We start from the raw sequence: 12,275 nt of genomic DNA, 5'->3' as shown, positions 1-12,275 counted from the left end.
GACAGTACGATAGCGGAAACGCGATAATACGACAGTACGATGATGATAATGTGATAACCTATCACCATCGTTCGTTCGCGTTTTTACTATCATAATATCGTGATTTAGCGTTTTTATCATCGTACTATCGTACTATCACGTTTTCAAAATCTTACTGTCGTGGTTTCATCATCATACGTTCGTGTTTTCATCATCGAACTATCGCGTTTTCATCATCGCAGTAGCGCGTTGTCATCATCGTACTGTCGCGTTTTCATAATCGTACTGTCATGTTTTCATCATCGTACTATCGCTTTTTCATCACCGTACTGTCGCACTTTTATCATCATACTGTCGTGTTTTCATTATCGTACTGCCGTGTTTTCATCATCGTACTATCGCCTTCCGGCGTGCATGCGCAGAGAAGAATTTGCCCTCCATGTGATAAAATGTCGAATGCAGGGGTGCGTTTGAGATCCTTTTTACGATCTGCCGTTATCGTAAATGCACGATCATAATAACGACAAACTTGATGACAATTACAAAGGCGTTTAAGAAACGTCTCATAAACTCTCCAGTCGTTTATAAAAATAACTTACGATAGCGCAGCGTTAAAGCGAATGACACATCCTGAAGTGAAATGACACCACGTCATATAAAACTGATAAGTGGTGTTGGTGGTGGTGGTGGTGTTGATGCTGCTGGTGGTGTTGCTGCTGCTCTGCTGCTGATGCTGCTGCTGCTGCTGATGATGATGATGATATGATGATGATGATGATGATGATGATGATGATGATGATGATGATACCTCAGAGGTATTGCATTTTGAAAACTGTTCGAATATACTGTTTTGACTGGTTGGTTTTATTGTATAAAGACAATTCATAATTAAATCTTTATTGTGTCAATCGTTGTTTAAACTTTTAATGAAAAGTATTTCAGATCAATTCAAAATGCGTGATAAAAGCTTTAGTTGAAGACATGATTCAATGACTTAATACAAGCACCCCTGAAACCGACATGTTTAACATGGAGGGTAAATTCTTCTATGCGCATCCACACCGGAATGCGACAGTATTATGATGAACACACCAAAGTACGATGATGAAAACGCGATAGTACGATTATGAAAACACGACAGTACGATGATGAAAAAGCGAAATCACAATATTACGTTGGTGAAAACGCGAAAGTACGATGGTGAAAACACAATAGTTTATCGCATTATCATTATCGTACTGTCGTATTATCGCGTTTTCGGTAACGTACTGTCGCGTTTTCATCATCGTAATGTCGCGTTTTCACCATCGTAGTTTCGTGATTTCGCGTTTTCATCATCGTACTATAGAGTATCGCGTTTCAGATCAACACATTCATAGGCGATGGCCTTAGCGGCATTCCGTAATAATTACCTTTTATATTTTTCTAATAAAGAAATGCAACGAAAATTGCGTTGTTGATATAGAGTCAAAGCAGCAATATACAAAAAGTATGTTCTGGCTTGTATGAATGTTCATATTTACGAATAGATAAACAAAATCGCAGGTTTAAAACCGGCCCCAGACTAAACTTAACATGCCATATTTTACTGAAAGTAAATTGTTACTTAATTAATCCCCCGCCACGGATCCAATCCTTGGCCAAAAATTCAACGCGTCGGAATTTTGTAGAACGATGCAACGATGTGTGCGCCGTGAGTCTTTGTTTTATATATATATATATATATATTTAGTAATCATTATATTTAAGAAGTCATAGTATGTTGAAATGTTAATTTTGTTCATTTCTTTCCTTAAACGAATTGTTTGTAAAATGTATTTTTGTTATTTTAATGAATATCGATATTTCAAGAAAGGTTGTTGTAAGCGTGAATTTTATATATGCTGTTGTTAACATGAATTTTTCTCATAACATTGCTTATTTTATTTAATAAGTAGTTTGAACTACTCTCTAAAACTGTGACGATAATGCATTCACTATTGAACTATTATTCTAAGTGATATTTCTTTTTTGAAATGAATGTATATCCATCCATTTCATTGATTTTAAAATGTTAGATTTATGTTATAGGTAAGCCGTCATGGTGATACGTCCAAATTATCCATCGTCCCTCTGTAAAAAACGGAGTCAACCCCCATATGTTTTACCAAATGTTGACAAAAGATGGATAAATTCAATTGATGCAGTGATGAATACATTCAAATGGAAGAGAAGATATACTCCAGCCAACTCCGTTCCATGTACATCCCCTGGTAAAAGAAAGTCAACAGTCAAGAAATGACTGAAGTACGTGCTCTGAATGTCGCGCTCATAATGTAAAATTTCAACCCTTTAAAGTAATGGATGTAGTTGATGCAATAACAATTTCTTTGATATATTATATGTTTGTATAGTCATGTTGTTGTTTAAATAAATATAATCATATTATATTGTGGTGTGGCATGGACTTTGTACAACTTTGAATACATTATACATCGGAAATGTGTACACAAATGACATAACTATCTGAGTTTTTTAAAATAGCTGAAGTTTGGTTTTCAAAAAGGAAACGTATTAAGGGCAGTCTATTTTATCAGAATCTGAAAGTGAGTTACAAAATGGCCTGTTGTTGTTAAAAGATTACTGTTATAGATAGGAAGTTTTTCACATAAATATTAGTGTAAATGAAAAAAAAAAAGATAATAAATTTAAAAAAAGGCTGAAACATTAGGCGAAATTTAATAGTTTTGTGTCAAGGGCTTGAGATTGGAATTGTGAATAGATTTACTTATCTAGGAATAGTATTTTGTACTGGTGGGTCATTTAGCACAACGTTTGACACTTAGTCAGGACAAGCTATGAAGATTTCTTACAAGCTTAATTCAGACCTAGTAAAATTGCCTGGTATAGCAACATGCCATTCTTTATCTTGGTTTGATCAATAAATATATCTTGTTTTAAACTATGGTTGATAAGTTTTGGGTCTACAAGATAGCATTAAGTTAGAAAGAGTTTATTTCAAATTCTGTAAAGAAATACTGGGTTATAGAACCCAAACTCAGAACAAGTTTGTGTATGGAGAACTTGGCAAAATACCATAACTAATTATAGGAATTGTAAATGTGATTAATTATTCGTTAAAGATTTTACAATGTGATGATATTAAATATATATTAAAGCTGTTTAAAGAAAATTGTTTAGAGATTAAGAAAGATTGCCAATTTGTTAGTCATGGGCAAAGGTTATTATAGATATATTACAATCACTAGGATTTTATGATGCATGGTTATTTCAAAGTGTTGGTGATTTTAATATATATTTATATGTAAACTAAAACAGAGACTAAAATGTATATGTGCAAAAATGCTATGCTGAATTTTATGCTGTATTGTTCGCAGACTGTAAGTTACAGCCATTTTTGTGTGCTGTTAACATAGTTAAATTTGGGAAAGCATTGACGAGACAATCCAGTGGCACAATTTTACTCCTATATCTGAAAGGAATAGTCAAGTTTGCCATAAAATAGTAGTTGAATTTCATTTCCTATTTGAATGTACTTTATTTAGTTATTTAAGAAGACATAAATACTATTTAAATAGACCGAATATAACCAAATTTGTTGAACTTTTACAAAAACAAGTAAGAATATTCAAAGGAAATTGGCAATGTTAATCCACAAGGCTTTTACATTGAGAGTTCCTGTTATATTTATAATTATGTTAAATAACTCATTTAAATAATATCTGTAACCACTCTTACCTCATTATGGTTATACTATATTCTATGTGTACTGTCTATGTTCAATTTCTGTTTCCAAAGTACCTTGTTAGTATAAATAAGTATACGTGTATTAATATATATTTTGACCTACGATCGATTGATAGAAGTGCATTTAATTATTCATATTATAAATTCCATTGATGTATGATCATGGGCCCATGGCCTTTATGAATTTAAATAAACTATGAAACTGTATTATTATAACTCGAGGCTTGTGATTCCACCGTAGTATTAAGGTGTCTGGTTGGTGATATTTTCTTCTATGGCGTCAAAGCTATCAATCCCCCCTCCAGATAAGTAGATTCGAATATTTTGCCATGCTGGACATCCTTATCGTGCTCATGGCTAAAGATACCCGTAATGAACAACTCTTCTATTGTCATCAAATAATTGCCTCCCTTGTTGATCACCGTCGTCTGTAGAACAATGGAAACATTGTCATATGGTATTATTTGTAATGTGGAAACTTTGTAAACCTTTTTTCCGCATAAAACGATAGGCTCGGGTTGGTATGAACCTTACTTACACAAAATACCATGCAAGATACAAATTATCATCTTACGAGGGAAGGTCATTTTCATGGTAGTCAATTTCTTTGTCAGTGCTTCTAATTATTTCCTGATATCTTCTAGATAAAGATATTTTTACCATTTTTGAAGCATGGGGTTTAACTTGAGTGTAGGCAGTTTTATGATTAACCTTTTCAATTTTGATATTGAATGTAATCGTTTCTTGGCTGTTGAATTTCTTTCACTTTGGAACGTACATGGGACGGGTTTGGCTGAAGTGTATTTTGCCTTCCATTTTAGTGTATCTATTACTTCATCCATTTAATTTATCCATTTTTGTAAACATTTGGTGAAACTACAGAGGGACAAAGAGTATTTGGAAGTCTTCCTTTGATGGCCTTCTGGCAACAAAGATTGAACATTTTCAAATTGATTAAATTGATGTAAATTCATACCATGAATAAGAGGTTTAGGTTGTATACATTCTCGTCACAAATGAGAGGGCAATATAATCTATAAAACAGAATAATATAAGCATGTTATGATAGGTTTAAATATACCGATTTAACATAGTCAGCTTTATTCATATGAGAAGAAGATCACGTTAATGGCAGCACATGTAACATTCACGTTAACAACAGCATTTCTTGAAAATTCGATATTTATTGAAAAAACTAAAATAACATTTGATGAAATATACGTTTTGTGAAAGTAATGCGCAAAACTAACTTTTTAGCGCATGTCTGATTTCTGAACTATTACTAATGACTAAGAAATGTGTACAAAACAAAGAATCATGGCGCACACAGCGTTGCATCGTTCTACAACATTCCGTCGACTTGACATTTTGGCTAAGGATTGCATCGTTAAAATACAAGCACATCTAAAATATTTTAAACGTGTAGAAGAGGATAATATCATATTCTTATATATTTTCGTATCTTTTCTCTAAAAAAGGGTTATTTAGGAATTACTCTCACTTTCTTGCTTGTTTACATCGGTTTTGAACCGTGATGACACATGTGAGAACCCCGTTGAAGTCACGTGATTGCTCATCCTGTATTAGCAATGTTATCATTATATTTATAAATGAAGTAAATGAACTAATCATATATATATATATATATATATATATATATATATATATATATATATATATATATATATATAGTGCGTAGCTTTATAGAACTTTAAGGGCATATGCATCATCGAAATAATTGCATAAAGTATACTATTCAAAACCCGTACTTTGTGCAAATTTAAAGAAATGCACAAACGAATTAGTTCCAATTAACTAATAGGCACTTGCGTGGCGTTATTTGCTAATGCCGTTAATACGTTTTGGTAAACTGCCAGTAAGGTCCAAAACAGTCAAAACAACATTGATATCATTTTTCAGTTGTCCAAATTACAGAGCAGGGCGAACACAACGACAATTACAGTTGTCAATAACCACGCTCCCTAATAAGGAGGTTGTTTTTCCAGCCTTGACATTGAAAAATGAAAATTATTTTATGCGGAAAGTTTTAATTTAAACTTTAATATTTAGAAGTGTATGGCTTCAGTTTAGCTCTCTGTTTGCGACGATTTCATACAGTAAAATGCCATACATGAATTTACTCGTACAGAAATCAGAAGAAATTCGGATACGCCTTGAAGTGTGGATCTTGGAACAAACAATCAGCACCTTGGTTTAAGAAAGACTTATGAATAAATGAAACATGTTCCTGCTAAGTTCAGCTGTCTTTTTTAGCATCGACGTCATAAGGTCAAATCATGGTCAAGTGTATCATGAATTGAATCAAATAATACTGAATTGAGTCCTTGTTCATCATTCCGATTTCCATCCAAAAAGAAATTCCTTAGTACGCAGTTTTATAGCCACCATCATCAGATAAACATGTTATATTGCATAATAATGATTTGATTAATGATTCCTTAGTGCACTTCAAGGCGTATCCGATTTATTTAGTGCATGGGATGATGGACAATGACTTCGAGCGTGGTCACAACACTTATTGTCAAAAATAAGATTAAAATTTCAAAATTCGGGCAACAGTGTTCATACCGGAAGATGCCATTGATTGATTTAATAAAACCAATGCTGAACCGATCGATGTGCAGTATAAAACGTATGGAGCGGTATTTGGATAAAAAATGAAATTGGCAATTTGTTAACATCTGTATGCTCTATTTATAATCTCGTACACTATATTTCATTCGTCATTGTTTAATTCGTTGTTATGAAGTGTTATATCGTTATTTACATTACGTTTTCCATGTTTCTTGAATAGACATTGTCTTTGTAATAGTTAGATGACATGAAAAGAATTATTAATGATTAAGAATGGGCGGAGTAAGCGCAGCGAACGAGTCCTCCTTAATCATTAAGAATTCACTTTATGTCATCTAGCTGACTAAGAATACAACCTCATTGGCTGATACATTGACAACGCAAACTCTGACGCATGGAGTGTGTATCGGATGATTGGCAGTAGGCGGATCTTTAAACACGCGCGGAAGTTGAAATTCTTAATGATTAAGTCTACTACTTAATGGTTGCCTATCTGCAATATTATTGGCTGAAAATGTAGGTTGTATTCTAAATCAGGCTTGCAAATATCAAGATGATCCAAACCGCTAAGTGTCTAACGCCTTACGCCAAGCCGCAATACGCTTAACTGGATTTCGATTACGAAACTAAACATGTTAATATCAACTTATCACTGAAATGTTATGTCGTTTGATTTGGAATTGTCTTCATATGTTGCAAATCGGAATGAGTCTATTGCTTAAGTTCAAACCGCGATACGATAAAACTAGAATTTGATTACGAAGATGAGCTTGTTAATGCTAGCTCCAACTAATCACGGAAAAGTTACTTCCCCTGACGTTGAAATTGCCATTTGTACTAAGTTGGACAATAGGGCCGATGTATCAATTATCTAAAACCGACCAAATGAACTTATATATCACCTCAATACAAATCTGAGTGATAGTTTCCGTACCAAGGTCAAGTATTGTTACTATAAGTAATGTTGGCAAACGATAATAATTTAGTCCATATAAAGGGTCCGCATATAAACAGCCGCTTCAGAGTCATTTGACGTTGTTTTTTGCTTGCTTATGTTATGGTGGAACGCGGTCCTGAATGTATTTTCGAGTAAATGTCTTAAAACTGTCATACGAGCGAAACAGTATATGTCCAATAAGGGACTGTTTTTAAATTTTCAACATTCGAAACAATTTTGAAGCTACGAGTCTTACCATTGACGTCAATTTCATTTGTTCGCGTTCCAGCTACAATAACCGTTATTTTTATACTTAATTTTCCCGCTATAAAATTTCCTCCTCAAATGCGTCTTGTTCACACGTTCACAGACATGTATTTTTCTTTCTCTTGTTTTACGTCTTGTTCTTGTTATATTATTGTTTATTTTGTTAAATGAACTTGATTGTACGCATAGCAAAGAATTTGATTGAGAGATATGGTTGCTATGTTGGGTTATGTAACATGGGCATTGAATGGATCGCTAAAAGATGTATTATGAACTTGCTTGTACTCCCAACAGAGACGTTTAGTGCGGGATAAGGCCAGGAAAACAGAATAACAAGGTAAGCGTTACAGAAAACAATGCGTTGATAAACAAAATTAAACAGCATTTTACTGCACTAATAACAAAAGCTTTAAGTTCATCATTTCAACCAATTCATATTTTATCTTATTGCGCGTTTGTGTGCATATGTTGCGCGAGAGCATGTGTGTGGGCGTGCGAACAAGTATAAGGGCGTATACGTGCATGCATGTGTGTGCGTTTGTGTGAACTACAACAACCCTTAACAAGATGAGATTATAGAAACGATTCAATGTGTTCATTTATAATCAGTGCAATTCTAATTAAATCAAGCTGTTGAAACGTCAACAGAAAAATATTAAACACAGTACGCAATGATTAATACTTTAGTGTGCTTTATGGTAACGCCGGTGTAACATTCAATTGACCCGATGATTCATTTTTTTCTGTTTAACGAATTACGGATCAATTTGTAACGTTTAAAAATGACCCCCCCCCCACCCACACACACACATACCGTTAAGAAATGAATGTTTGTCGCATGACAAATGAACCTTGTTGAAAGTTGAGTGTTATATTCAATACCAAACATAGTCCATCATATGGGCATACTTCATTGAATTTATTAATTGAATATGTTTTTTTTTCATACAACGATAATTGACGTAAGAGAGGTTGTTAGGGGCACAATCGTTTCACTGTCGCCCCTCAGAGCCGAAATTAAACTAATTAACGCCAGGGGGTTGGGGGTAATCTCCCACGAAAATGTAAACAATTTCTAGTCAGTATGGTGCATTTGAGCGTATTTAAATACATTTTTCTCCAATACTGACATGAAAAAGCAAACTTGGTAGATTGTTTAGGAGGGGGGGGGGACACAATAACTTCATATCAGGCGATTTGTACTAAAAGTTTGAATACATATATTTAAAAAAAATCAAAAATAAAATGAACAGTTGTTTAAAAAAAATTGTTGCGCGCATATTTAAAAAAAAAATGAAAAACGAAATGCAAATTACGATTTAACATGTTATTTCAACAAATTTAAAACTGCATGAATAGAATGCAGTGCAAGAGATTATAAATCAAGCATACAAATGTAAACAAATTGCCAATTTCATTATTGAACCGAATACGTCCGCTCCATAAAAACGTTTAAACTATATTTAAGTTGTTCTTTGTGTTAAACTTTATATCGTTTTTCTACGAAGGACATAAAAAGAAACAAATCATTGCCTAAACGATTAACGATAAAAATAGATTAATGGTAGCGTTTGAGTACAGGTGTATCAGGTGGGTATTGAGTTAAAAATGAAAGCTGGGACACTCTTGACACATTTAACGTGCCAAGATCTAGTGAAGGTCAATAAACAAAATTGAATGGGTTTTCTGAAAATGAGAATGATTAACGATTCACAGAATCGAAACGAGATACGTGCGAATGTAGATCAACAACTCATAAAGCTCTTAGTATAATTAGTACTGTGGTGCATTCCTCTCGATTTATTAATGTCAGTATAATTTATAAAACAGAATAACATATATAAACATATATTATTACGATATGGGTACGATGTTAGTTAAAGTTAATGCTGTCTCCAATGAGGCCCGTGGTTAAAATTTGCAGTCTCCAATTCGGCCCGTGGTTAAAATTTGCAGACTCCAATGTGGCCCGTGATTAAAATTTAGACTCCAATAAGGCCCGTGGTTAAAATTTGCAGACTGCAATGAGGCCCGTGGTTAAAATTTGCAGACTCCAATGAGGCCCGTGGTTAAAATTCGCAGACTCCAATATGGCCCGTGTTTAAAATTTGCAGACTCCAATGTGGCCCGTGTTTAAAATTTGCAGACTGCAATGAGGCCCGTGGTTAAAATTTGCAAACTCCAATGTGCTCCGTGGTTAAAATTTGCAGACAAGTGCGGTTTGGTACTCATTTCATCTATGCAAGCTTTTATGTATCTATCTGTGTTTCCGGTACGGATAGAAAAATCCGACCCGAGGGCACGCGCGTTAGCCGGTAACGAGGCTTGCAGAGTTACCGGCAACGCAGCGTGCCCGAGGGTCGGATTTTTCGATACGGACAGGAAATACATGATTGATATATTTTTTCTTGCATATCAAAAATTATCAATTTTAAAATTTTTAAATTAACGTAGCAAATGCCATTTTGTACATTTCACCAAAAAGCATGTGCGGCGTTGTTTACTGACGTCACTAAGCGCAGTAATTTTAAATCATTATTGACGTCAAAAAATCCTCTAAAATCGTGTTTGTACGATTATTTATTTTCAATTTTTATATTAAAAGTCTTTCATACTTATATATTTGATTGCGCTTAATTGCAATAAAAATACTGTTCATAAACCATACAATAAGATTAATAAGAAGTGGCTCGTTTTTGCGCGTGTCTCATCTTACATGGGTGGGTGTAAGACGGGTTTTCCAGCACTGTTCAAATGACCGGAAACACACGTCCGGTATGCAAGGAGAACTTGTCTCCCACGCCAGACCAGGATATCCGTTTATTCCGCCAATGAAATAAACATCTGTCGATCCTCCGGACATGGAATTTAGGTTATTCGACCCATGGAAAATACACCTGTCTCCCTGCCGGACCAAGATTTCTGGGCGTTTGACCGATCCAAGATACATCTATCTTCCTTCCGGGACCTTGAATAACAGGTATTTAATAGGTAAGAACCACCTGTTAAACTTCACGGACATGGACTGCCGGTCGTTTGACTCATTTAACATACATCTATCTCTCATCACGGACCTGGATTGCCGGTCAATTGACTCATTTAAGATACATCTGTCTCTCATCCCGGACCTGGACTGCCGGTCATTTGACTTATTTAAGATACATCTGTCTCCCATCCCGGACCTGGATTGCCGGTCAATTGACTCAATTAAGATACATCTATCTCTCATCCCGGACCTGGATTGCCGGTCAATTGACTCATTTAAGATAAATCTATCTCTCATCCCGGACCTGGACTGCCGGTCGTTTGACTTATTTAAGATACATCTGTCTCCCATCCCGGACCCGGATTGCCGGTCAATTGACTCATTTAAGATACATCTATCTCTCATCCCGGACCTGGATTCCGGTCATTTGACTCATTTAAAATACATCTGTCTCATATCCCGGACATGGACTGCCGGTCATTTGACTCATTTAAGATACATTTATCTCTCATCCCGGACCTGGATTCCGGTAAATTGACTCATTTAAGATACATCTATCTCCCATCCCGGACCTGGACTGCCGGTCATTTGACTCATTTAAGATACATCTGTCTCTCATTCCGAATTAAGATTGCCGGCAATTCGACCCAAAAAAGATACATCTATTTACACTGACCCTTTGAGATTTGCGGACTTTAACAAAGAGGTATTGGAAAATTGAAAAAGTTTATTAATTGGTATAAAAAGATTTCGATACGAACTACATTAATGATGCTAGAAACATATTGTAATTTATCAAACGCCACCTGGTACTAGTATATTTATTAGAAAATTATATTATTACATTTAACACATTTATAACATGCAGGTGGTTTATCAAGTAAAATAGACTACCATTGTAAAAATAACTCGTATCTATTTAAAGTTTTTGTGTCAAGGCTGTTGAACGAAATAATTTAAGTATAAATAGGCACGACATAAAAGCATGTTCTATTTTTAGCCACAAACAAGCACATCCTCCAATTGGTGATCATTCAGGTTAGCTATGTAAACAGGCAATACCACTTTCCCCTTTCGCAATATGTTTTATAATGTTTGTAATAGATACACGGTAAGAGTTTTCTTTCAAAAGTGTACTCTTACAGACGCAAGAGGACGGCCTCTTGCGTAGATATAAATTATAGATTATGATTTGCAAAGCTGAACTCATCTGTTTGAAATGTCATTTATGTTTCATACGCAACAGTTAATAAAAGCACACATGCTATTTGTTTCCCTTTTCTCTGAAAGCCCAAGCAGACAGATATGCCAGTCGGCTCTGATGTGAATGTTCTTTCACAATACGTGGGTAAATAGGTATGGCCCCCAAATACGTAAAACACATGAGTATCCAGTATTCGTTTATAATAACAGTTTATTATCAAGGCCTTGTTTTTTTTTATTGTGTTATGGGTTTATGATATGGGTGTAAAAATCATGGATATGAGCATAAAATTCAAGAAAGATCCATTTCCGGGTTCTAGCGAAATTAAAAAGAGTTCTAATTACTTAAAGAATAGGTTTTATGTACCTTCCGAATTCGCATCCTCAGAATTCCGTCAGTTGAAGAACAGCATGAAGACTTGTTTTTCGCAGACCGTATTCTGTTGATGTCTTCAGATGCAACAGCGGGGAACCCAGGGAAACTTTGCAATTCATTACATGACACACACATGTTACTTGCCACTCTGGTTGTTATCTGACGGCTTTTATTTGCCAATGAGC

General features: G+C 34.8%; 1 long non-coding RNA gene across 1 annotated transcript; it reads left to right on the top strand.

The window, feature by feature from the left end:
• The first annotated feature begins 1,488 nt into the window (after positions 1-1,488).
• On the top strand, positions 1,489-3,933 carry LOC128219857 (uncharacterized). Its single transcript, XR_008258677.1, has 2 exons — positions 1,489-1,672; positions 2,050-3,933. It is a non-coding gene; the product is annotated as an uncharacterized LOC128219857 (long non-coding RNA).
• Positions 3,934-12,275: the final 8,342 nt, after the last annotated feature.

Source organism: Mya arenaria, chromosome 15, assembly GCF_026914265.1.
Source record: "Mya arenaria isolate MELC-2E11 chromosome 15, ASM2691426v1".
Classification (NCBI taxonomy): domain Eukaryota; kingdom Metazoa; phylum Mollusca; class Bivalvia; order Myida; family Myidae; genus Mya; species Mya arenaria.
This window is presented reverse-complemented; position numbering and strand designations above follow the sequence as displayed.